Source organism: Siphateles boraxobius, unplaced genomic scaffold (genome assembly GCF_051911475.1).
Source record: "Siphateles boraxobius isolate OS27281-9 unplaced genomic scaffold, OSU_SipBor_1 32, whole genome shotgun sequence".
Taxonomy (NCBI): domain Eukaryota; kingdom Metazoa; phylum Chordata; class Actinopteri; order Cypriniformes; family Leuciscidae; genus Siphateles; species Siphateles boraxobius.
The window spans coordinates 313,564-338,464 of NW_027508942.1; the positions used below are offsets into that span (position 1 = coordinate 313,564).

At 42.6% G+C, this 24,901-nt stretch overlaps 2 long non-coding RNA genes across 3 annotated transcripts in view; both read right to left on the reverse strand.

The window, feature by feature from the left end:
• The window catches only part of LOC143700774 (uncharacterized), a 238,340-nt gene that overhangs the window by 91,125 nt on the left and 122,314 nt on the right, over nt 1-24,901 (reverse strand). The window lies entirely within an intron of this gene.
• On the reverse strand, nt 19,521-24,586 carry LOC143700775 (uncharacterized). The gene is made up of 2 exons (XR_013189650.1): nt 24,401-24,586; nt 19,521-20,329 (listed from the first exon to the last, which is right to left on the reverse strand). It is a non-coding gene; the product is annotated as an uncharacterized LOC143700775 (long non-coding RNA).

A 24,901-nucleotide genomic window follows, 5' to 3' on the forward strand; every position in this document is an offset into this window, starting at 1 on the left:
TAGTAGGCCTCTCTGGGCCTCCCTGGATGTGAGCTCCCAAATATTGTGGCTGTCAGGTAGTAGGCCGCTCTGGGCCTCCCTGGATGTGGGCTCCCAAATATTTTGGCTGTCAGGTAGTAGGCCTCACCAGGCCTCCCTGAAGGTGAGTTCCCACATGCTGTGATTATCAGGTTGTAGGCTCCTCCAGGCCTCCTTGAATGAGAACGGTCAGGTAGTAGGCCTCACCAGGCCTCCCTGAAGGTGAGTTCCCACAGATAGTGGTGACCAGGTAGTAGGCCTCACCAGGCCTCCCTGAAGGTGAGCTCCCCACATACTGTGGTTGTAAGGTAGCAGGCCTCACCGGGCCTCCCTGAAGGAGGAGTTCCCACGTACTGTGGTTATCAGGTAGTAGGCCTCACGTGCCTCCCTAAAGGATCAGGTAGTAGGCCTCTCCGGGCCTCCCTGTAACGCTCCCTAGTGGTGCTGGGTTTATGAAGCTAGTGGTCTCTTGCTATCAGTTTCAGCTAGCCTTAATAGGCAGCTGCTGAAGGCGAGCTTGCGCCCTGGCTCGCTAAAGTGTTCATTCTCTGCTAAAGGTTCCCTCCCGGAACCTTCTCTGCCTACAGCCTGGTTTGCCTACCAGGCAGACCTTGTGCTCCCCTCACGAGGGTCTCTTTGAGCATGCGGCTTCCTGAGTCTGGTCAGACGGTCGTAGGCCTCTCGTGAGGCCTCCCAGTTAGATCAGCCCTTAGGCCTTCACAGGCCTCCTCAGTGTTTTGAAACACAGACACTGGGTTGATCCGTGGATCCAGTAGAGAAACTCCCCTCGCTAGCAAGGGTCGGAAAGCACTATGCTGAGTCATACTCTCCGGGATATCCCGTCTCTGAGATCCGGGCCGAGTGGTTCACTGCCAGCTTCGCAGTCCCTCGGGTTGGATGCCTTACTTAAGGCATTTGTCCAGAGGCTCTGTCTTCAGACAGACATGATTTGGCCAGACTAAGTGTCTATGTACTGGCGCCAGGTCAGGCCGTCCTGGTGGCATTTCGGGGTGAGTACGTTCCCCTGAATAGTGACTGGCTGGGGTTCCCTTGGGTTCCCTAGCCACATTCCCTAGAAGGGACCCCTTCTAATTGGAAGCTGAGGTTCCAGGCCCAGGTAGACCTTTCATTTAACCATGTTTATGAAGGTTTTTCTGTGAGGCTGTAGCTTGGGCTATGACCGTAGGGAATGCTGTCACTGACAGCCCAGTGTGACCTGAGGGTGAGTGGTTCTAGCGTTTCATTTGAAGTTGCTGGTTCTGACAGTTGTCACTGCCACTTGGCATGCACTCCCCTTAGCATGGCGGCGTTGGTATATCGTTCCCCATAGCGTCGTTGACGTATTGTTGAGTTCCCTTCGAAAGGGAACGTCTCAGGTTACGACTGTAACCTATGTTCCCTGAGAACAGGGAACGAGACGATACGTCTCCCTGCCATGCCGCGGGGCTTGCCTACCGTACAGTCCCTTCAGACGATAAGGTGATTTGTCATGTTTGCAAGGCGCCCCTTTATACTTCCAGGTCGCACGTTAATCATTCACGCTAATGATTCACGGGCTGTCGCCGGTCAATATGATTGACGTGATTTGATAGTGATTTCAGACACCTGTCACGCCTGAGGCGTTCCCAATAGCGTCGTTGACGTATTGTCTCGTTCCCTGTTCTCAGGGAACATAGGTTACAGTCGTAACCTGAGACGTTTCACTGTCATTCTTGTATTTATGGGGGACCTACAAACACTAGACCTTAGGTGTCCCACATTAGGGCAATTCACCCTACCATAAATTTTAGCAAATGTAATTGGTCATCTAGATTATCCATTCATAAACAAAACTTGTGTGTACCTTATAATATTAAAATAACATAATATAAAAATTATAATAAGAGGTAATATTGTATCTGATACATATGTTTGATCTAATGTATAAAAAAAAAACAGAGATACTGTAGTTACTGTGAAGTTCATGACCGTGAATTATTATTGTGTTGCATTTAACTCATATGCTAGAATATTTAATGTCACTATCTAAGCCAAGTTGGAGTGCTTTGAAAATATTAGCATGTGTTAGTGTCATTATTAGCAGATCCTCACGGGATTTTTTATTTATTTATTTATTTTTATCAAAATTACAGTAGCTGTACAAGATCAAAATTCAAACCCAACAGATAGGTGATAATTATTATGAAAATAACTTAAGATGTTCCCGAGTTGACAATATAAACAAGTGACAACCTACGAAACTGCATGACACAGCTAACATTGGCCCTATGGCCTTATAACGATGCAGATAGCAATAGAAAGGTGGTTGTTTCTCCACACGGCTGCCAAATACCGAAGGAAATACGTGTTTGAACAGAAATGTCACCTCTCATATTTCTTAGATTTCCCTCCCCTTTAACATTTCAGGCCTTTGTTTGTTTGGCTCTGGCTGAGCTGAGATCAATAGCAATAATTCAGGTTGCAATTAGCAGCTCATCCGCTGTAATAGCACATCGCTGGTGCTACGCAGAGAGACCTTTGGAAAAGATTTAAGCCCACTAAATAGAGGTTTCATGTTCTCTTTTTTCATTGACTTCATTCTTTGTACCTATGGGTATGCTGACCAACAGTATTACAATATTAATGGTGTGAGACCGCATTTGGATCAATGTGCTCTCTATTTAGCCATAATTTGTTGGACATTTCAGGCTATGGTATAACTTTGGCTGGCTTTAAGGCAGGCTGATAAAGCCCAAAACACAGATACAAAGATTATATATAAATACATATATATATATATATATACATACAGTGGTGGTCAGAATTAATGGCACCCCTGTTAAATATGATCAATAATGCCTGTAAAAAAATAAAGCTACATTGTTTATCCTTTTGATCTTTCATTCAAAGAATTTGCAAAAATCTAATCTTTCATTGAAGTAAAATAATTGAAAGTGTGTGTGGGGGGGGGTTTGGGGGACACATTATGAATTGTGCACGAGTAAAATATCTCTGAAGCATATTCCCATTAATATTTACCTTTTTTTAGCACACCAGGGTGACTAGGAACATGAAATTGTCTAGCTATGACTTTAAATATGTTTAAATATACACAATATAACACAAAGGCCAAATTCCCTTAATCATCCATCACAATGAGTAAAACCAAAGAATATAGTTCTGATGTGCATCCATAGATTGTTGATCATTACAAAATAGAAAGTGGCTCTAAGAAAATAGCTTAAGAATCGAAAATCCCCATTTTGACCATCTAGGGCAATAATTAAGAAGTTCCAATCAACAAAAGATGTTATGAATCTGCCAGGAAGAGGATGTTTGTCTATATTGTCTTAATGCACGGTAAGGAGGAAAGTTTGAGTGGCTAAAGACTCTCCAAGGATCACAGATGGAATATTGCAGAGATTACTTGAGTCTAGGGGGTCAGAAAGCCTAAAAATATATATCAAACAACCTCTACATCACCACATGTTGTTTGGGAGGGTTTCAAGAAAAATCCTCCTCGCTCCTCCAAAAACAAACTCCAGTATATTCAGTTGTCAGACACAACAGGAACTTCAAAAGGAACTGGATTCTGTGGTCAGATGAAACAAAAAAAAAGTGCTTTTTGGCAGCAAACCCACCAGATGTGTTTGGTGCAAACAGGGATTAAAAGTAGTGGATAAGCGCAGTGGATAAGACACATGCCTTTGGTGTGAGTGACCCGGGTTCGAATCCACTGTGAGACACCAATGTGTCCCTGAGCAAGACACTTAACCCCTAGTTGCTCGCGACCTCTGAAATATAGCAATTGTAAGTCGCTTTGGATAAAAGTGCCAGCTAAATGAATAAATGTAAATGTTGTGGGCCTATTTTTTTGCTGGAGGTCCTGGACATCTTTTCAGATACATGGTATTATGGATTCTAGCAAATACCAACAGATAAAGAATCAAAACCTGACTGCCTCTGCTAGATACTGTATCTTATAACGGGCCGTGGTTGGATCTTCCATCAGGACAGTGATCCAAAACAAACAACAAAATCAATACAAAAATGGGTCACTGAGCAGAAAATGAAGCTTGTGCCATGACCGTCCCAGTCCCTGACCTGAACCTTTGGAAAATGAGTGGGCTGAACTGAAGAGAAGAAGCACCAACATGGATCTGGGAATCTGAAGGATCTGGAGAGATTCTGTATGGAGGAATGGTCTCTGATCTCTTGTCAGGTGTTCTCCAAACTCATCAGGCATTATAGAAGAAAACTCAGAGCTGTAATCTTGGCAAAAGGAGGTTGCAAAAAGTATGTAATAACAGGAAGCCAAAAATTATCTTGTGACATCACGTCCTATTTTTGGTTAATTTTGATGCCTTTGGTTGGGAAATCGTGTTCCACTTTCGTCGGAGTAAGATGACAGTTTACCATCTCTTAATTAACTGCACAAAAATACATAAACAATTAAGACCAAATAATGTGCATCAGGTGTGCTTTGCTTTTTATGTTTTTAAATAATTTATGAAGCCTTTATTGTTACATGTTATATTTTTATATTACAATGCGATCGTGTTTTGTGCTTGCAATTATTTCCAAATAGAAATGCTTAACAATGTCACTGCTAAATACCTTTAAGTATTGTGGTATTCCTCTTTGTTTCTCACTGACACAACCCAACTCGTAAAGATCGGGACCAAAAGAAAATCCCAAGCTTTCCACTGGTATTCATGTTCATATTTACGTTCATGTGCGTTCAACTTGCAAATACGACTTGAACGCACCAATATATACCAGGTACAGTATACAGGAAATTCTTCCAAGGAAAACAATCTCTGAACTATTACTGTAAACTATACAGGGAGTCAGTTGGTACTACATTACAAAAAATTTAAGGTTAAATTAACTTTTTTTTATAATAATAAGGTTAAAATACTAACTTTATAATTACAAAATTATGTTTCTACTTTTATGGCTGTCATAAGAATTTGACAGATTTATTCAAATATACATTAAATATTGTAGAAAGGTGGTGCAAAGCCTATATTTAGCAATATTTTCTTTTCTAGAGTTCATTATAGCAGACTTTATGGTGACTGAATGGCTTTTCTGAGGTAATGTAACATTATACGTGCATATTGTTCACAAGCTCTTTTATTGACATTTGTTCATGGATGAAACAAGGATTGAGACATGATATGGATTTCAGTGAATTGTACTGTGTTTTTCAACATAGCTTCTGATGTTCATATCCATATCAACAGTAACAAAGCACCAAGCTTATTGCAATGTATTGGATGAGAGGTGTGTTACAATGTTCTGTGCATTCATAAACTGAAAACAGCATAGACTGAAAGAACGATTCTTGGGAGTTAAGAACTGATATCGGTTTATAAAAATGAGAATCGGTTTAAATCGAAAAATTGCTTTTTTTTAACCCAGCTCTAATTTTTGTTGTTACAAATGACATCATTACATGAATTTAAGAAACAATTTGAAATATTAAAGTTATTTTTTAACATTAATACTGTACTTTTTACTCAAGTCTACATTTATTTCCAGGTTTCAATAAAGCAAATACCAGATTTTCAATGTGGAATTTTGGACCTCACTGTATATTTACAGGCAAATATATTTAATAACTCAAATAGGCCTGACATGTTTTGACAACTTAATCACTTAAACAATGATAATTCAGTCTATAAAAAAACCTCATTATTTAATGATCTTGAAGCTTTTACTAATATACTACTAACATATAAATACAAATAAAGATTCTTCTTAACAGCTAGTAAATTAAACACTTGAAAACATTGTAACAGCTTTGCATCAAACTATTTTGCCTCAATTTAACTCTGCATTCCCATCAAAAAACCAAATAAAGTAATATATACAGTAACTGAAACAGTGTCTTCTAGTGAATGAGTCATAAAGAAGTCTAAAAAAATAAAATACTTTATATCCTGTTTTATAAAGCACAGGAGGATTCCTTCGTGAAAACATGTACCAAAAGGTTTCATGAGACATTTTTAGCTGTTTGTTCCTCATTTATTAGATGCTAAATCATTCATCCTGAAGCCAGTTCAATATAACTGTATTTCACCTTCCTTGGCTTCAAGGAAAACACTGCGTGTCTTATTAAAAGCGTGTTGTCTGATTGGTTTCCAGCGGCACCACTGAATATGCTGAGATCATCAATCTTCAATGCAGGGCTGATTTGCATAAAATATACATTTATTCATTAGACAGATCAAGTCTCAGCCATAGAGGATGAACAGTACTTTGCATGTGGCACACTTACACTGAAATAAAACTAGACTATAAATATTACATTTTGGGAGGAGAAATTAGAAATAGTCTATGGAGTAAAAATCCAATTCTTGGTTAGATATTTGAACAATTTTTTCCTGTAATAAAATGTTTTGAACATCAAAACAAAGGTAGTTACATGCTCCTTATTGTTATTATTACAGTACAGTTACTCTAAAAAACAATGAGCTAGAAGTGTTGGCTATAGAGAGTATCCCTTTACTGTAGATATAACACAGAACTGAACAAATCAGAAATCAGCTAATCGAGTGACTTTAGTTTAGACTCTTTAATTGGGAACACGTTGCATGTGTGTTTCATCATTCTATGGTCTCAAGGTGTATATATGAATTCTATGAAATCATAGCATCTTCCAGAGTAGAATCTTTCATGTTTTATAGTTGAATATGGTCCAAAAATAACCTATGTAACCTGTGTTAGTGGTTAAGAATGTCAACAGAATTTATTCACATCCTTTCTTGGAGGGCAAATTAAATATGCAAGGCTTGACCAAAGCCTGAACCTTGGCATCCCTCAGTTTATAGATCAGTTTAAGCTTTCAGTGATCCTCTTAACCAAGTTAACGGCTCATCATTCTACCGCCTACGTGATGCAAACAGACGAAGGGATTGAATGCAAAGGCTGAGGGCAGAAACACCAGGGAAGAGACAGCCATAGATACTTATAGCTTTGAATAAAGAACTAATTGGCATCAGACAGTGTTAGGGCAACAAGTGTTATTATTACAAGTCATTTTAATTTAATGCGGCCCAGGAAGGTAATAATAAAACAGGTATTCTGTAATATAGGCACTTTGTGCATGCAAAATTATAAATCAAACAAAAAAGCTAAACATCATGGAAGATCTATCAATTCACTTTGAGTCAGTAAGAAGCTTAAGCTATGCAAAAACTGACATATGAACAAGCAAACATAACAACATGAATAAACAAATGTCAGCAAATCAAAGTAACGGGCATGCTGTTGAATTTTTGGATCGTTCACACGCATGTTGGATTGGAGCGCAGGGACCCGGAACACCTACAAATGCACAAGTGCATGGAACCACAGCAATTTGTGGGACACAAAAGCACCGGAGCTGCTCTAGTGCTTCGGTTGCTCTGAAGCACAATGTGTCCACTGTATGAGGCTTATGTTTCACAGGACAGGCCGTGATATCTGATACTGTACTGCAAACCACATTCTGTCGTACAACTGATACAGTGATCTTCGGCGCTCTACGGTACATGCAACAAATCTTCTTACGATAACAGAGCAGCTGCGTGGAGTCTGCATATGGTCTAGCTGTGAAAAAATAAGCATTTACTTAGTATTACGATCATTAACTTTTAATGCAGTTCTCAGTTAATGTTAAAATTCAGTGCAGGTTTCCCATATTAAACGCCACGATTTAATGTTTTTCACACATAAAAAAAAAAAAAGCTTTTCGTTCTCACAAAAACTAGACAGGCTCTGGAGACATGCATCCTACAACAATGTAAGCCAAGTATTTACAGAGAAAAATGTGTGAACCTTCCTTCATATTAGAATGGCCCCTCTGTCTCCTAACCTTTCCTTTCTTCCTATAAGAGAGAGCAGCATTGGGTCAAGTGATTAAACTAGGTATATTGTAATGGATATGTTTTCTCACAATTGAAGGCTAAGGTGGGAGATTACCAGACAATTGATTCTCTGGAACGGGGGGAAACCGGCTACGCGCAAACGATAACCCACACAGGTCAAGAATCAACCTTTGCGTCCATAAACAGAGCTGCAATTAAAACTCCCAGCTAAAACCCACCTAAAAGAACAAACAGGCGAGTTAGTTAGATAGCGGAGCTAAAATTATCCTCCAGGGCCCTTCTCACGGTGAAATATTTGAGGAAGATTATTTGTCTAAATGACTTTTGGCAGTCAACTACTTTCCACAAAGAACCCAAGTTTGTATATCACAGAAAATATATATTGTAGGTCACTATATGTCAGCTTTACAAAAACTAGACGGAATTATCTTATTTAATGTAACGTATGCTAAGTTGTAATGTTTGTCCGGTTCAGAACTGAAATATATGCTGTAAAGACATAATTAGCTGTAGTCTTTTGGATGGAGTCTCCTGTAATCAGGAGTCAGGACATTTTAATAATCCCACTTATAAACATTAAATACATCATCTTACAGCAGTCACAAACATATGGTAATTAACTTTTACTACACTGATAAATCAGTCCTGCATTAACATATTGCAAGAAAGGAATCATTTGCTTGATTGAAAACAGCTTTTAAAGACTATGCCGAAAGAAACCGCTATGCATTTAAACACTTACATGACTCACACTTATGCGCAAACACACACACACACACACACACAAACACACACAGAGAGAGAGAGAGAGATGGATTCCTCAACCCATTCACTCATCATTAAAGCTGTATTTCTTCTTACGTTTTAAAACTCTACCTTTTGATCTTGTTTGCAAACTTACATTCACAAGCAAATGACACATATACGCAGCTGTTTATAAAATATTAAATACACATTATAGTTAAAGTGGCACATTGTGTGAAGTTTTTTTCATCTGAAAAATAATGACTGAAACATCTCAGGTTGGAATAATTGTACTTGTTTGCCTTTTAAAGAATTTTCGCTGTACCCAAAAGAAATAAAAGATTTAGATCTGTGTGTGTTTTTTGTAAAAGAGCAGCATTGGAGACAAGATGAACAGGGTGTGTTCTTGCCCAGATAAATGCATTACATCATCAAGGCCAGGGCAATGAGGAGAAATTAGCTGGGTGAAATATGAGAGGAGAGAGCGACTCACATCTTGGTTAACCTCTCTTAATTAACATCACTCGGCTCAGGAGTCCTCATTAAAGATGTGCCAAAGATTTATCAGGTCTTATTTGCCTAATAGGGACCTGACTGAGCAGGTCTAGGCCCCAGTTGAGGTCACAAAGGTTAAAGAAAAAAGGTATACGGCAATGAAACACCAAAATATAATCTGTCCCCCGAAGTCGAGCACGCACAGAAACACAAATAATGCACAGGGATACAAAAATATTATTTTCCGTAATTTCATTGCAGTTTCCCAGTCATTGAACTGCATGAAAGAAACCCCATTTATTTCTCAAGAAACGAAACAATTGAACCAATCAATATATTTACTTCAAAACTCTCAAGAATTTTTTAATACTTTAATGATAATATTGTTGGAGTCGGATTTTATACTTTTTAAATGTCAAAACCTACAGAAACTAAGGTATTTTTATTTATTTATTATGAGCTACTTTTTATAGTATACCAAATTGGACAAACAATCAAACAAATATACAGTACATGCATCCATTTAGTGCATGATATACCCGTTTTATTTAATTTAAATAAAAGTAATACTTACAATACGGTAATACAGCTTTTACATAAATAAATATATTATTTACGTGTATATTATATTATATTATATTAAACACTGGCTTTAAAAATATTTCATTAATCTTCTGTCAAGTGTAAAAGCTGCCTCTTGAAAAAATACATTTGTACAGTAAAAGAGAGATTTACATTAGAAAGTAGTAAAGGGACAGATTTTTGACTTGGTCCAGGGAGAGCTGTGAATATTTATGAAGGTCAGAGATGAATTGTTTATCATTGACTCAAAGGTAAATGTCCTGCCATTCCAAGGACTTTCAGCCGGCTCCTCTTACTGTCACTGTGCCATGTGTCGGTGTGTGTGTGTGTGTGTGTCCGTGCGCTTTTAACAGCTTGAGCAGGCAGCCGGACGGTTTCCTGTGTTTGTGAGTGAGCGTTGTCGGCCCCCTCTCCCTCTCCTGCGAAGCTATTATTCTGTCAGGAGCTGCAGTGTTTTCCTGAGGAAAGGAAGTTATTTCATTTCCAGCTTTTGTCTGGGCCTGAATGCGAGCGGCGCTCTTTCAGCAATATTCGCTCGTTTCAACTCCCTTCTCCATCCGAACAAAAATATACACCCCCTGTCTTGGTCCAATAACTCACGTTGGGCCCAGAAAAATAGCCACTTCCTCAATTGGTTTAATTTCCCTCACCATATTCTGGACGGCCGTTTCTCCTGGCCTCAGCGGATCCTTATCTTGCGTTTTCCATCAGGTCTACAGGACCTTGCCAGTGGAATCACCCGAGAGAGAGAGAGAGGCCCGGATGGGAGCGTCCCAGTCTGCTTAGCGCAGGCCAAAAGGAAGCCTGGAGCGGCACAATAAACTACGGATTGATATTCGCTTATGTACCGAAGACTGCCTGTTCTTTTCCAACTAACCTTGTGCAAGTCATTATTTACAGGCAAGCTTAACATAACAGGTTTGTTACGTATGATATTTTAGGGTTATAAAAATGCCTTTTTGAGAGTAGATTCAATAGAGTAGATATCAACTTATAAGTGAGCGACTGCCTGTGGTCGAGCTCTGGAGTAACGTATGCAGTGTTTATGATGGGGTTACACTGGACTCTTATTTAGCGTGGCTCATTACATAACCAGCACTTGACCTATTTCATGCGGCTCTGCATTTTAAGCCATCTGACCACATGTCCCGAATTCACAAATCATCCCCGTCCACCCGCCGCTCTGGCAGCTCCTCCTATATTCGGCGAATCAAAACAGCACTCTGAGGACAAAAATGTCACAGGAAGTTAAATCTAATCTTTTACTACACTGTTTATAGAGACTTTACACAATATTTATAGAATTTATTATGGTAGAACATTTACCTTTCAATATTTATTTATTTTCGCAAGAACAGCTTAAAAAAGGAATTATTTCCATTTTAAAAAGAAAAAATGATGGCATAATGTCTAATTTAAGCTAAACTGTAAAAATCGGTCTGTAAATAGAAAAGTCTGAGTGGGTTTGTTTATTTATCAAGTATATGTATTAGCAAACAATTTGATTGATTTCAGTAAGGACAAATTAAATTGATAAAAAGGGACAGTAAAAACTTTATTTGAAATATATATATTTTAAAATATTAAAGACTTGTTTTAACTTTCTGTTCATATACTATAACAGCTTGTACATTAATGTTAAGCAGCACGACTGTTTTCAACATTGATAAAAAGTTGTCTTTTTTTTTGTTTTGTTTTTTTGAGCAGCATATTAGAATGATTTCTGAAGGATCATATGACACTGAAGACTGGAGTAATGATGCTGAAAATCCAGCTTTGATATGAGACTTAAGCCTCTTCCAGACTGTCAGTACAAATCAGATTTTTGTGCATGTCCGAATTTGATCAGATTTAGCAAGTGTGAACAGCAAAACAAACAAAAAACCTTTCTGGAAATCTGTTTCAGTCTGACCGCTTTGGTTTATCTGACTTTCTCAAGCCACATAAAACATAAATGTCAGACGTTGTTATAGGAAACATTCTGAAAGTCGCTGCAGAAACAAGGTTGTGTTCCCTTTCAGTCGATAACGTCGGACGTAGTCGACGCGACTGAAATGGGATCACGCTAGGGAGCCTGTCTTCTTCGAGTACTATTGAACGAGCCAATGTAATTGGCGTGCGTGATTCGCATCACACACTCCGCCCCCGCGGCGCGGGTATAAATACGGAAGTGGATGCACGCACTAGTTGCCTTTCGCTTCGGAGCCGATCGTTTGATGTCTCTGAGAGTGCTGTTGTCTACAACGAGCGAGTGTGTCGGTGTTCTTCAGGAAGACTCTCCCAGTGCTGGTGTTCTACAGCGCGAGTGCAGCGGTGATCGCGAGCTTTGAGCTCTCAACTGCTGTTTTAACAGCAACAAATTTCTAAATGTTTGTGTGTGTTGATGGCTGGTTAGAGGGCGGAAAAGTGAGTGCTTCACTGTTTCAGTTCTCTGTTCAGTGTTGCCGCGGTCATTCCCCTGTGTGCTCCGGCACTGGTGACGGTCCTATTTTCTGAAAGAGCAACACGGGTGCGTTTGCGTCTTTTTCAAGATGTCATTCCGCCCGTGCGTTTCTGGGTGCGGTCGTTCCCTGTCTCTCTCTGATGGTCACAACTGTTGTGTCACGTGTTTGGCTTACAGCACGCTGAGACAGCTTTTGTGGACAGCTCATGTTTTCACTGTGGGAACATGACTGTCGCAGTGTTGAGGGCGAGACTCGCCTTCGTTCGCGGAGAGCGAGTCCCCATTACCATGCCCCACCCTCGGGTGCTGTGTGGGATGGGTGACCGGAGGATAGTGTTGGATGTCCCGCCCGGTAACCATTCCCTGTGGGCTCCTCACTCCTCCCTTCCACTGCAACCACTGGAGCCTCCTGTGTTGTCTGCTGGTCCATCTGTAATGGGTGGGCCAGCGGTTTCACTCGGGGCTCCCCTGGAGGACAGGACGCCGATTGCTGCATCGGAGGGTGAGCTGACTTCTAGAGATGATGACTCGGCTGCATTGTCTCCCTCCGGGAGTTCAATGTTGCCCGAGCCGGATCCAGAATTATCAGCTATGCTGAAACGGGCCGCCGAGGCTGCCGGGCTCAAGTGGAACCTCCACCGTGTCCCGTTCAGTCTCGGTTGGAATCTGGAGTTTGGTATCTTGGGGCGGGCCGCGCTGGTTCTCAGCTCGCCGCCCCAGTGCTTTTCTTTCCCGAAATGCATGGAGAGCTTGTCAGGTGGTGAACAGCATCTTTCTCTGCCAGAAACTGCCTGACTAGCTTTTCCCCCTCATTACCCTTGATGGAGGAACGGTGAAGGGTTGCGAGGTGTCCCTCCATTGGAGCGGTCTGTCGACACAGGTGCACCTGTGTCCGGCGGCCGCTACCTTTTGGGGGGATCCTCGTCTCCCCCCTAAGGCCTGTGAGTTTCGTCTGCTCCGACGGGCAGAGCTTACAAAGCCTATGGGCAAGCCCCTTCCTCTTGCGTGCCATGGCGTTGCTGCAGGCTAGGGCACCCATGGCATGCACGAGGGTAATCCAGACCGTGCGCTCATAGGTGAGCACCGCACTGCATCCGACCTCACCCTCCGGGGTACGGGTGTCGTAGCGTGCGTGATCGGTCTGGCGATGTCCACCTTGGTGGTCCAGTAGCGCCTTCGTTGGCTCAGCCTGGTTGGTATGGTGGATGCGGACAAGGTTCGGTTCCTGGTCTCCCCAATTTCCCAGGTTGGGCTGGTCGGCGACTTGGTGGAGAACTGCATCAAACAGTTCTCTGCCGCTCAAGCGCAGACGGAGGTCATCCGGCACATCCTGCCCCGTTGGCCAGCTGCTGCCTCCACCCGCCGCCGGTGGCAGCTCCTCCGCCTGCTCGTCGCCGTGGGTGTTCTCCGGCCGCCGCTCCTGCTGGCCCTCCGCAGCAGCCTTCACCCAGGCCTCAGCATGGAGCCGGCCGCAGTAGAGACGCCCAGCCCGCTCCAGGCGCTGCCAAGCCAGGTGGCAAGCGACAGCGAAAGCATTCCGGAGCGGGCCGCCCAGGAATGGATGAGATGCTCTTGGAGTGGCACGATCACTCCCTCCCCCCGGGTGAGGGCCGGGTGGAGCCTTTGTTTGTGTGTGTGTCTGTTCCGCCGCTGGCTCCCTGAAAAAAAAAAAAAAAAAGCGGAGCAAGCGGTACCCACACTTCAAGGAGAGAGCAATTTCATCTGTTCCTGGGTCCCAAGAGGGCCAGTCTGGCGGGTGTGACCCTGTATAGCCTTACACCCCTCAGCTCCCCCTTGGTCGCCAGCAGGCAGCTTGGTGCGTTCGAGGACCCGGTCATCCGCCTTCTCACGCGCCCCCTGCCGCTTGTGGAGACAGGTAAGTGTTGCACAGCACACTAACACCACTCTCTCTACTTTGCTGCCCCACCTCAGGCTCGGCTACCCCGCTCAAGTCAGTGATAGTCATCACATTAGGTGTTGAGCAGACGTGCTCCTGAAAATTCAGTGATATTCATCACACCGAGTGTTGAGCAGTGCTCCTGACTTGTGCGTGCTTATCTTATCCTGCTGGCGAAGGATTTGATATAGCCGCTCCTCCAGCCGGTACGAAGGCCAGTTGTAAACTCGTTCTTCGTGCTACTAGGGGGTGGGTCGTGACCATCTTGGCCCAAGATTGGTCTGCAGCTTTGACCTGAAAGACAGGTGCTTCAGATCTCTACCTCCCGCACCGCAGGCCATCCTGTGTGTTGCGTCTAAGGGTGGAGTATCAGTACAGTGTCCTTCCCCTCGAGTGCTCCAGAGCCCGTTGGGTCTTCAGGTCAACTGGAAGAGAGTAATCTCGCCCACGGGCTGAGTATCTCTTTTCTAGTTTTGGAGAGGTACTCGGTCCAACATGTCTCTCCAATGAGAATGTGTTCAGCTGGTGTTGAAGTGAGAAAGGGTCCCACTGAAAGAACTTTCAGAGGCTCCTGGGGTATATGGTAGTCGCAGCCTTTGGCTCCCTCCATATGTGACCGCTTCAGCGCTAGCTTCACGATCGAGTCCCGAGGTGACCGTGGCAGAGCAGCTCACCCTGTGTGACTATAGTTCATCCCGGTCTGCTGCCAAACCCTCTTCAACAGAGGGGCCATGTACAAAGGGCGTGTTTTAACGGGGGCCTGGGCGACCCCCGACTACACGGGCATTCGTGCCTCGAGTTGTTAGACATTGCGACCGTTGCGCAAGCTTCCCCTGCATGTCACAAACTCACCCGTCACCTCCTCCTTGGAGTCAGACGCTTCTGAGGGCGCCTTGTTCCACTCCTCCCGCTTACTCAATCGTGCCGCCATCGAGCCTCACGACAGTTATAGCCAGGGCAAGTGGAGACTCCATCCCCTGGGTCCGGCTGGGTCATGACCATTCCGGGGCCGCTCAGTTGCCCCCCCCGGTTTTATTTTTCCGCCAGTGTTTGGGTAAACCGAGCGGACTACCCTTGGACAAACACTGGGACTCAGCTGCCCCAGGGGCCCGCAGAAATGCGTTTAACCCCAGTGAGCCTTCTAAGAAGTGACGGCGACTCAGGGTCGCCTTGCGCTGCTCAAGTCAGTGAGTTCATCACACTTCATGTTGAGCAGAGTTGCTCCTGAAACTCAGTGAAGTTCATCGCACTCAGGTGTTGAGCAGCAATGCTCCTGTAGCTCAGTGAGTCCATCACAGGTAGCGCAGTGAATTCATCACACGCAGTGCTGAGCAGAAATGCTCCTGGTGCTCAGTGAAGTTCCTCGCACTCAAGTGTTGAGCAGTAATGCTCCAGAAGCTCAGTGAGTTTATCACACTCAGGTGTTGAGCAGTAATGCTCCTGAAGCTCAGTGAACTTGTCACACTCAAGTGCTGAGCAGAAATGCTCCTGTCGTTCAGTGAAATTCTTCGCACTCAAGTGTTGAGCAGAAATGCTCCTGAAGCTCAGTGAGGGAATGCTCCTGAAGTTCAGTGAACTTGTCACACTCAAGTGCTGAGCAGAAATGCTCCTGTCGCTCAGTGAGGTTCTTCGTACTCAAGTGTTGAGCAGAAATGCTCCTGAAGCTCGGTGAGTTTATCACACTCAGGTGTTGAGCAGGAATGCTCCTGAAGCTCAGTGAACTTGTCACACCCAAGTGCTGAGCAGAAAATGCTCCTGAAGCCCAGTGATCTTCACATGTTGTGTTGAGCAATGCTCCTGTCTTTTGCGCCCGTCACTTGCACCTACGTGCCAAGTCAGGAGAGGAACAGGTCTTCATAGTTGCCCCTTATTGGCCCAACTAGACCTGGCTCCCATCAACAGCCTTCCTGACTTCCCTCTGAAAACTCTTCAGGGGCGGGGCACGATGGCACACGCGTTCTTCCCCCGGGGATTCCGGGCGGTCTTACATCTGAACGCGGAGGTTCAGGTGGCTATCACAAGAATGTGTGATAGTTACCATCACTTCGGCGAGCACCCCCTAGAATGGGGTAGCGTGCTTACGCCTTTAGAAGTGGAACCTAGTCGTTGAGTGCGTCTTCTCTCCAGAGGAGATCCTGAAAGCTTTCGATCACTTCAGTGCTCTCTTTCCTGCAAAATGGGTTGCAGTAGGCTGTTTTCCTAAATCACCCTCAAAATGATGTTGCCTCGGTGTTTAAACGACGCTCATCGGGTTGCAGAAGTATGCAGAAGCACGTTCTGATCGTCAGGTTCCTGAGGAGCAAGGTCTTGTAAATCCTTGTGTCCCTCTTTATCCTCTTGGGCCTTGTCCCTGGTGCGACTGCACTGCAGAGACCGCCCCTGAGCCATTGCAGGTAGTGAGTTAAAAATTCTGTTATATCAGTTCTCCTGCTCGCGTGGTCTCTACTAGAGGGTGGGGACTTGCTCGCTTTCGGTCAACGTATTGTGCCTGGAGTCTGGGCCGGCTAACTCTCACAAGCTGAGACCCCGGCTCGGATTGTGCCCAAGGTTCCTACCTCTCCCGTAATAGGAGCAGGTGGTGAGCCTGCAAGCGCTGCCTTGGAGGAGGCAGATCCAGCCCTGGCTTCTCTGTCCGTTCGCTTGGACGTGTACAGAATGCAAGTCATAGACCTCAGACCAGCTCTTCAAATATCTGTTGGAATTCAGCAGAGAGGGAAGGCTGTTTCCATGCAAAGTTGCACTTAGTGCTTGCCTTCATTTCGGCAAAGATCCGAGATGCAACATGTCCACTTAGGTGTTGAGCTCCTCTATGATGAGTGTAAAGTGCTCCGCCTGGGCGTTGACGATATACTTTGCTAAACAGATTCTAGAGTTGGGGGCTGGACGACACCTGGTTGAACCGCTGCTTCCCGTGGGCTCCCTTCTCATGAAGCCAGTTTCACCGTGAGCCCGGTTCAAGTGTCGGCTTGCTGCGCCATTCCCCTCCTATGGACTGGATACGTGCGCCTTTCTACTCCAGTTGAGTTCCCTTAAAATTGAACCCTGTTGAGTTCCTCCACACCCCTCCGACGTCGGACGTGCGGAACGTCTGGTGTTAGGCCTACCACTCGTAAGCAGTGTGGAACCTGTGTTAGGCTGGGTCCATATGTTGCGGTCCCTTCGGTGACCCCATATGTGTATTCTTCCACGATACGGCTCCCTGCGGTGAGCCCGTGTCTTCCCTCGGCAGAGTCTCTCTGCCGTCACTGTCCGGTGTGTCTCCCCCCGTCTTAGGCTGGAGCCACCCCAGTGACATTCCATATGTTAGACTGCCCGGTTTCCGCCCAGTTCATATGTGTATTCTCCACGTTACCTCCCTCGGGTTGGATGTGGCTTCCGCAGCGTCCCTTCCTTCCAACGTACGGGGAACGCTTTCCCAGTGGTCCTGTAGGAACAGCAGTGACTTCCCTGGCCTAAGCCCTGTCCTTCCCCGCCTTAAGTTTGCGGGGGCATCAGGAGGCTTTGGTTTAGGCACTGGAAGGTGGCAGCGTTAGTGGCGTGTTCAATGGTTGATCCCATTTCAGTCGCGTCGACTACGTCCGACGTTATCGACTGAAAGGGAACGTCCTGGTTGCGTATGCAACCCACCGTTCCCTGAAGGAGGGAACGGAGGACGTAGTCCCCTTGCCACTACCGCTGGACCACCGCTGACCCCGGGTTACTCTCGGCTCCTCAGCGAAAAGCAACTAGTGCGTGCATCCACTTCCGTATTTATACCCGCGCCGCGGGGGCGGAGTGTGTGATGCGAATCACGCACGCCAATTACATTGGCTCGTTCAATAGTACTCGAAGAAGACAGGCTCCCTAGCGTGATCCCATTTCAGTCGCGTCGACTACGTCCTCCGTTCCCTCCTTCAGGGAACGGTGGGTTGCATACGCAACCAGGACGTTCTTGCAAAGTGCCGGACGAGCAAAATATGACAATATGTTTTGACAATACAGACATGTTTTGAAACGCGGAGACGACAGCACGGAATAAAGCCGCTCATACTATTCTATGTTCCAGCGTAGCGGCTACACGTTGTCATGTTGTAAATAAGACAACATCTGTATTGCAAACCCCTCCAATGCTGCTGTTGTTGTTGTTTTTGTCATCATTGCAATAAAAAACGATGCAGATATTCCAGAAAACGAAAGAGCGCCATGGGACACACAAATCAGATCCAAACAGTTGAAATAGACAGTGTGGACAGTCAATAAATTAGATCAGATTCCAATCGGATACACACACAATTGGATTTGGACTGACAGTGTGAACATATACTACATTTTATTTGAAAATGTATTAAAATAGAAAACAGTTATTTTAAATGGTAATAATATTTCACAATGTTACTGTATTTTTGATTCAATAATGATCTAATTGTTATTTTCTTTTTATTATTATTATTATTATTATTATTATTATTATTATTATTATTATTATTTTTAAATACTAAACTGTTATTTTACTTCGTCTGATTGCTATCTTGCCCAGTTGCACACAGCTGTTAAATGGTCCAATATGTGTTCACATGGGCTCAGTAATAAGTCATTAGCACTTAGCTAAGCAGCTAGGCCAGTTTTGGAAAAACAGCCTGATGCTAATGTGAAAATATAAAGAATCTGAAGGTCACAGACTTGGTTTTGACAAGCGCTTGCTCCGACACTCCTCACAGACACAGGCAGCGTTGTGGCAAAATGTCAAGGCAGTTATCCATTAAAAAAAACACAGATTCAAATCAAAAGAACATGGATTATTTTGTGTTCCTCATAATTTGATGCTAAAATATGAGGTAATTGAAATGCTATATAAGGGTGTGTTCACACTTGGCATGTTTGGTTGGATTAAAACGAACCCTGGTGAGATTGCTGGTTAGTGTGGTTCATTTAAATAAGTGTGAACTCTCCCATCCGAACCCTGTTGCGCACCAAACAAGTGGACCGAGACCGTTGAAAAGATGGGTCTCGGTCCGCTTCCAAACGAACTGTGGTGCGGTTCGAATGAAATATGAACACAACAGACTTGTAAACGAACCAATAACGGGGCATGATGTCTCAAGATGCGACCGTAAAAAGGACAGAATGCGCAAGCATAACAGTTTTTTCTCAGCATAGTCGAGAAAATTTGCCATCACAGTTCAGTATCAGAACCACGTCTCCTCGCAGCAGATGTTCGTTTGTGTGTGTGACGGAGGGATTCCTGCCGCTGTTTTCATTCCTTTACACATTTTATAAGCTCTTCACGAGTTTTCAGGTGGTCAAAATACCATCAGGCTACGCACATACAACGAGCGCATTTAGCCCAACACAGCATTGTTTTGGATGTTCGGTAAGTTCTATCATGAAATATACACAATAAAAGCCGACCAATCAGCTTGTGAACAAATCCCTTTGCTTATAGGTTCGGAATCTTTAGGTTCGGTGTTAAAATGCCAATGTGAACGCTAAGCAGACCAAGACTAAATGTTTTTTGTTTTTTGTCCGGACAAACCAAGTGTGAACACATCCTAATTATTGATTTTATTATGGAAAAAATACAGTTAAACCTTCCAAATAATGACACTGTGAGAACTTCACATGACCTTAGAATAGTATCCACAATAATACTCAATGTCTCACTGAAGTGAGTGAAAATAAACCAGCCGGCAGTTTCTACCCTTCCGTAATCCCCAGCTCTCAGCTCCTGTCCACCTATTTGCACAATATATGACCTGTCTTGCTATGGAGGGGAGCCGACACATTAAGAGCAATGAAGCTAATGATATCAGAGCACTCTGCAGAGCACATCAGTGCACAGGGATGACAAACCTGTCAAGTGGCATAATCTAAGAGGCAATCGTAACATCCTCAGAAAACCATAGAGCTGCATCCCCTTCCTCCCTCCCCCTCTACCCACAATCCCCTAATAATGGAGCATCCATAAATTCCAGGTCTACCGCAAGACAGCAGGTTCACATGTAATAGCCAATGGCATGGAGGGATGATAAATACAGGGGAAAATGGTTGTCAGGCTGGGAGCCCGGGACCTTGTTACAGAGTCTTAATTTTCACCCATGCCCAGGCACCCTTTATCACCAGCTTGTTGCGAGGTGATGTCTTTTTTATTCTCTCTGTGATGAAGTTTGGGTGTCATCTGATGTCCTTTCAGCGGAGCCCAATGTGCTGCTCTCTCAGGATCCTGACTCTCAGCAGATTTACGGCTAGGTGTTTGGTAGGGTTGCCTGAAAGCTTTTGTAAGGTATGAAGTAAACTTCTTTGGTACTGTTTTGACTTCTGAAAATGAGAATAATAGATTACACTTTATTTTGATGGTCCACTTTAGACACTACAAACTAAAAGTAACTTTGCAACTACTGTACATGTTAATCAACTCTCATTAGAGTATTAGTAGACTGTAAGGTTAGGGTTATAATTATAAAATACTTAATATTACAAATACTTAATATTTAAGAAGACTGTCTGCTTGATATTTAACAGTCAGACAGACTAGAAATGCTCTAATGAGAGATAGTTGAAATGTAGTTGATAAGTTTTATATATACAGTACTGTGCAAAAGTCTTAGGCACGTTAGTATTTTCGCACACAAAAAAAAATGTTTTTCAGATAGTTATTTATATATTTTGCTGTAGTGTGTAAGTAGGAAATATCTGTTTACATTACCAAACATTTCTTTTGCCATTAATTGTAATAATCCAGTGTTATTTTTGTAAGCACAAGAAGTCTGACAACAGCCTGTCTGCTCCACACGGAGATCTGATCTCACAATCAGCGAGTCTGTCTGTGTTTACATGAAGAAACTGCCGTAGTTCTTCTAGATTTAGTCTGTCTCAGTTTCTTTCTCTTTCTTCATGTATTCCTAGATGGATTGATGATGTTGAGATCAGATCTCGGTGCGGACCATAACTGGCTGTTGTCAGACTCATTGTACTTTTGTACAATTAATGGCAAAATAATTTTTGGAAATGTAAACTGATATTTCCTACTGACACACTACGTGTGTGTGTGTGTGTGTGTGTGTGTATCCATATACACACACACTCCATATATATATATATATATATATATATATATATATATATATATATATATATATATATATGCAAACATATATTAAATAAACACAAACTTTTATGTTACATGCGATTAATCGCGATTAATCGGTTTGACAGCACAATTTATTTATACATTAATAGCTTTTTTGTGTGATGCATTCTAGGGTTAAAGCTGCTACAACACTTTTAACTGAGTAAAAAAAAAAAAATATATATATATATATATATATATATATATATATATATATATATATATATATATATATATACATATATATATATTAGTGCTGTGCGTTAAACGCGTTATTAACGGCGTTAACGCAAACACATTTTAACGGCGTCAATTTTTTTATCGCGAGATTAACGCTCTTTTTGGCCTAGCAAACAACACCACACCGGATAGCTAGACCGGAAACAAAACAACAGGCACGCCGCACGTACTTGTTTGGGCTTGCGCGCCGGCCAAAGAGTAGTAGGCTAACGGTACGTTTTGAGTGGATGGCGCGAGACGCCGATCTAGAGACGTGCACTCTCATCGCAATAGAGTGCGGCGCGGGACTAGATTTGATGGCCGAGTGCGAGGGCGGGCTCGAGCGGTAATGCACTCACTCTGTGTGCGGATACGGGAGAATAAAACGATTCGCGGGACTCCCGCAAACTAGAAATATCTATGAATAAAACATAAAAACTAATACATTTTTATTCATATGTTGCAGAAAAGCTACAAGAACAACTAAAACAAAATAGAAACGATTTACAGGCCAGAGTTTCTTTTTATAACATGTTTGCAGCGTTGAGGGATGTAGCCAATCACAGACATATGAAGAAGCATCAGAAGCATTTAAAATAGTCTCCCCTCACCGCTCAAGACAGCCTTTTTGTTCAGTGCTGATTTCTGTAAGCTGGCAAATCCTCAAATTATAACAAACAAAGTGTATATATTATGAAAGATGCATTGTGCAGTCAGCTTCACTGATAATAACAGATGTGTGAGATTGCGATGAACTGATGTCAGCTTTTTAGGAATTATTAAGGGAGTGCACTTTGCGCGCATTCAGTCATGCCAAACCATGCACTCAGTAGCCTGCTTGCTTTTATGTTATAACAGTGGTTTGTGTGTTAATGCTTTAATAACAAATAATTTATCAGGAGCATTTATGCTGATGTGTATGGTGGCGACACGTAGGCGAAAGTATTTGGAGGTAGCCTACAAAAAAAAGAGTGTATTTGCGGGCGGGAGCGGGACAAAAATGTTGCGGGCGGGAGAAAGTAACATAGAAAATAGTTGAGAACGTCAGTTATAACAACCCACGTATGAAAAAAATTGACGGGTTTAAATCGGGCTTGGGCTCATAATTACAGTTTATGTGTCGGGCCGGGCTCGGACACAATGCGCACGGGCTCGGGTCGGGCTTGATTTTTTTGGGCCCGATCTAAGCTCTACAATGGATGACTTCAGACAGAAGCACATGGATACCACAGCTAAGAAAAAACTTAATGCTGATCCACTTTTCCATGTTGATAAGAGCATTAAAATTAGAAAAAATAATGAGACAAATAGAAATCAAGGGACATTTAGAATAGATAAAAATGTGCGATTAATCGCGAGTTAACTATGGCATTAATGCGATTAATCGCGATTAAATATTTTAATCATTTGACAGCACTAATATATATATATATATATTGTTTTCCAACAGGCTTTTCCAAAGACTCTTGTCGGCAAAGACTCTTCCAAAGACTCTTGTCGGCTCTTGCGGGCAAAGGTATATATGGACAAACCAGTCCCAAATTTACTCAGTCAAGTCAAAAATGCTATTTTGCACAATGTTTTGATAGGGCCACACAGAGTTTACACTTTTCGGGTGTAACCAATCTAAGCTGAGATAGGAGAATGAATTTAAATTAGACAAAATCAGCATGAAGTGTATCATAAATAGCTCAGCAGTTTATAAAACATAAGAAAATGCACCCAAGTGTTACTGCTTTGTAATTAAACAGAGAAAAAAGAGAGTGAAGATTTTCGGTTTGTATTTGGTGTACAATGACCCAGCTTCAACATCTGAAAGAACAGTGACAAGAGAGCAGCAAAAAGCCGAGGCTGAAGCAGAGGGAAGGTTATCATGTCACCAGGTGTCAGGACTCGAGCCCATAAAGCGTATTACACCAGACCTCAGAGAAAGAAAGAGAGCGAGAAAGAGAGGGAGGGAGTGAAGGGCTAGAGAAAACTGCTATTGACCTTTGTGGAAGAAAGCTGACATCATAAAGTGCAGTCTGCTGGCGACCAAATGGGAATGCCATCGCAGATTAAGGACTTTTTAAATTATGCATTTGGTTCAGACTCCCAGGGCGAGGCGGGTGTATGAGAGATGGAGCCGTGAGAATATAATGCATTTAGTGGCAGTCTGCTAAAGCAGGAGATACTCCAGAGAGCGGCTAACTAACTGGGGTTTGCACAGGGAGGGCGAGTTAAGTGAGGTTGGTCATCAATAATAGTGTGTTAAACTATATGGGGTGTTTCACTAATTAATACTAAACTGTCAAATTATGGTGAAGCAGTGATTTAACAACACGAGAGGTGGTGTTTGTGCGCACACGCATACAATATGTGTGTGCCTTTTTTCGGTGCATCTAAAGAACCGTGGCTTTCTCCAAGATGAATGCCGAACTAAACTAATTAAGCTCCCAGCATGCATGCCACACACGTACCTGCTGTTTGTATTGTGTTGGCATCTTAGATTTAAATATTAAACACAATATTTCCTTTATAAAACGTATATTAGGATAAGGATCATTTGATGACCTAATTTTGTAAAGCTGCATTTTGACTATTATTTTATGTTTACAAAAATTGCAACAGGAAAGATTAACACTTTAAATTAGCTAATTCTGCTCATTGTTAATGGCTTTGAATCAACTGCATAGTTGGCAACACTATAATAATAACAGATTAAATAAAAAGTATTTTAGTAAAGTCATTAACAAACATTACATAATCATTAACATCATAAATGAAAAGTCTAGATATAATATTATATTTTCTATTACATTATATATAAACTATGTTTAATATATTATATTTTATAAAATACAATAACTCATGATCATAATTTGTAAACACAGTACTGTTTGTTCATGTATAAAATTAAATAATAAATAAATAAACTTTTTTTTCAATTAAATATAAAATTATATAAAGTGTTATATGATTTTCAGCTAATGAGCTTTAGGACAAATATAATACATTTCTAAAGTATATTCTCATGCATACTGGCTATACGTGCAACAAACCTGTGTGTGATGTAAAGGACGGGTCAGCAGGGCTGGAGCAAAGGCTGTGCATCTGGGTTGTTGACCTTGAGAGTAAGGGGTGAATTTGGGGGAGAGGTTAATTGTTACCATAAAGAAAATGAAATCAGCAGTGTACAGTAATTCATAGCCTTCTCATTGAAAGCAATGCTGTTCAGAGCGCTGACGGCCGTGGGATCATCTGGGAGTCACTGTGCTGGGGCTTCCGGAGGATATGAGGGGATATAAGGTTCAAATATGTCCATTTCAAGACCAAACCACTGCTGAGTTGTGAATTGCTTAAGTGTGAACATACGCCCTCGTTTGATGCATACAATTATACAGTCCAAGTTTTTAAGAGATGAAAAAAGCTTTTGAAAAAAACTAATAAATTATCCGAATACTGTATTGTTGCATGTTACACATATCAAAATATTAAAACAATATTTTAGTGCATAGAGAAAGTGCCAGATTGCAAGGCCGTTACCATGTTTTGAACACTGA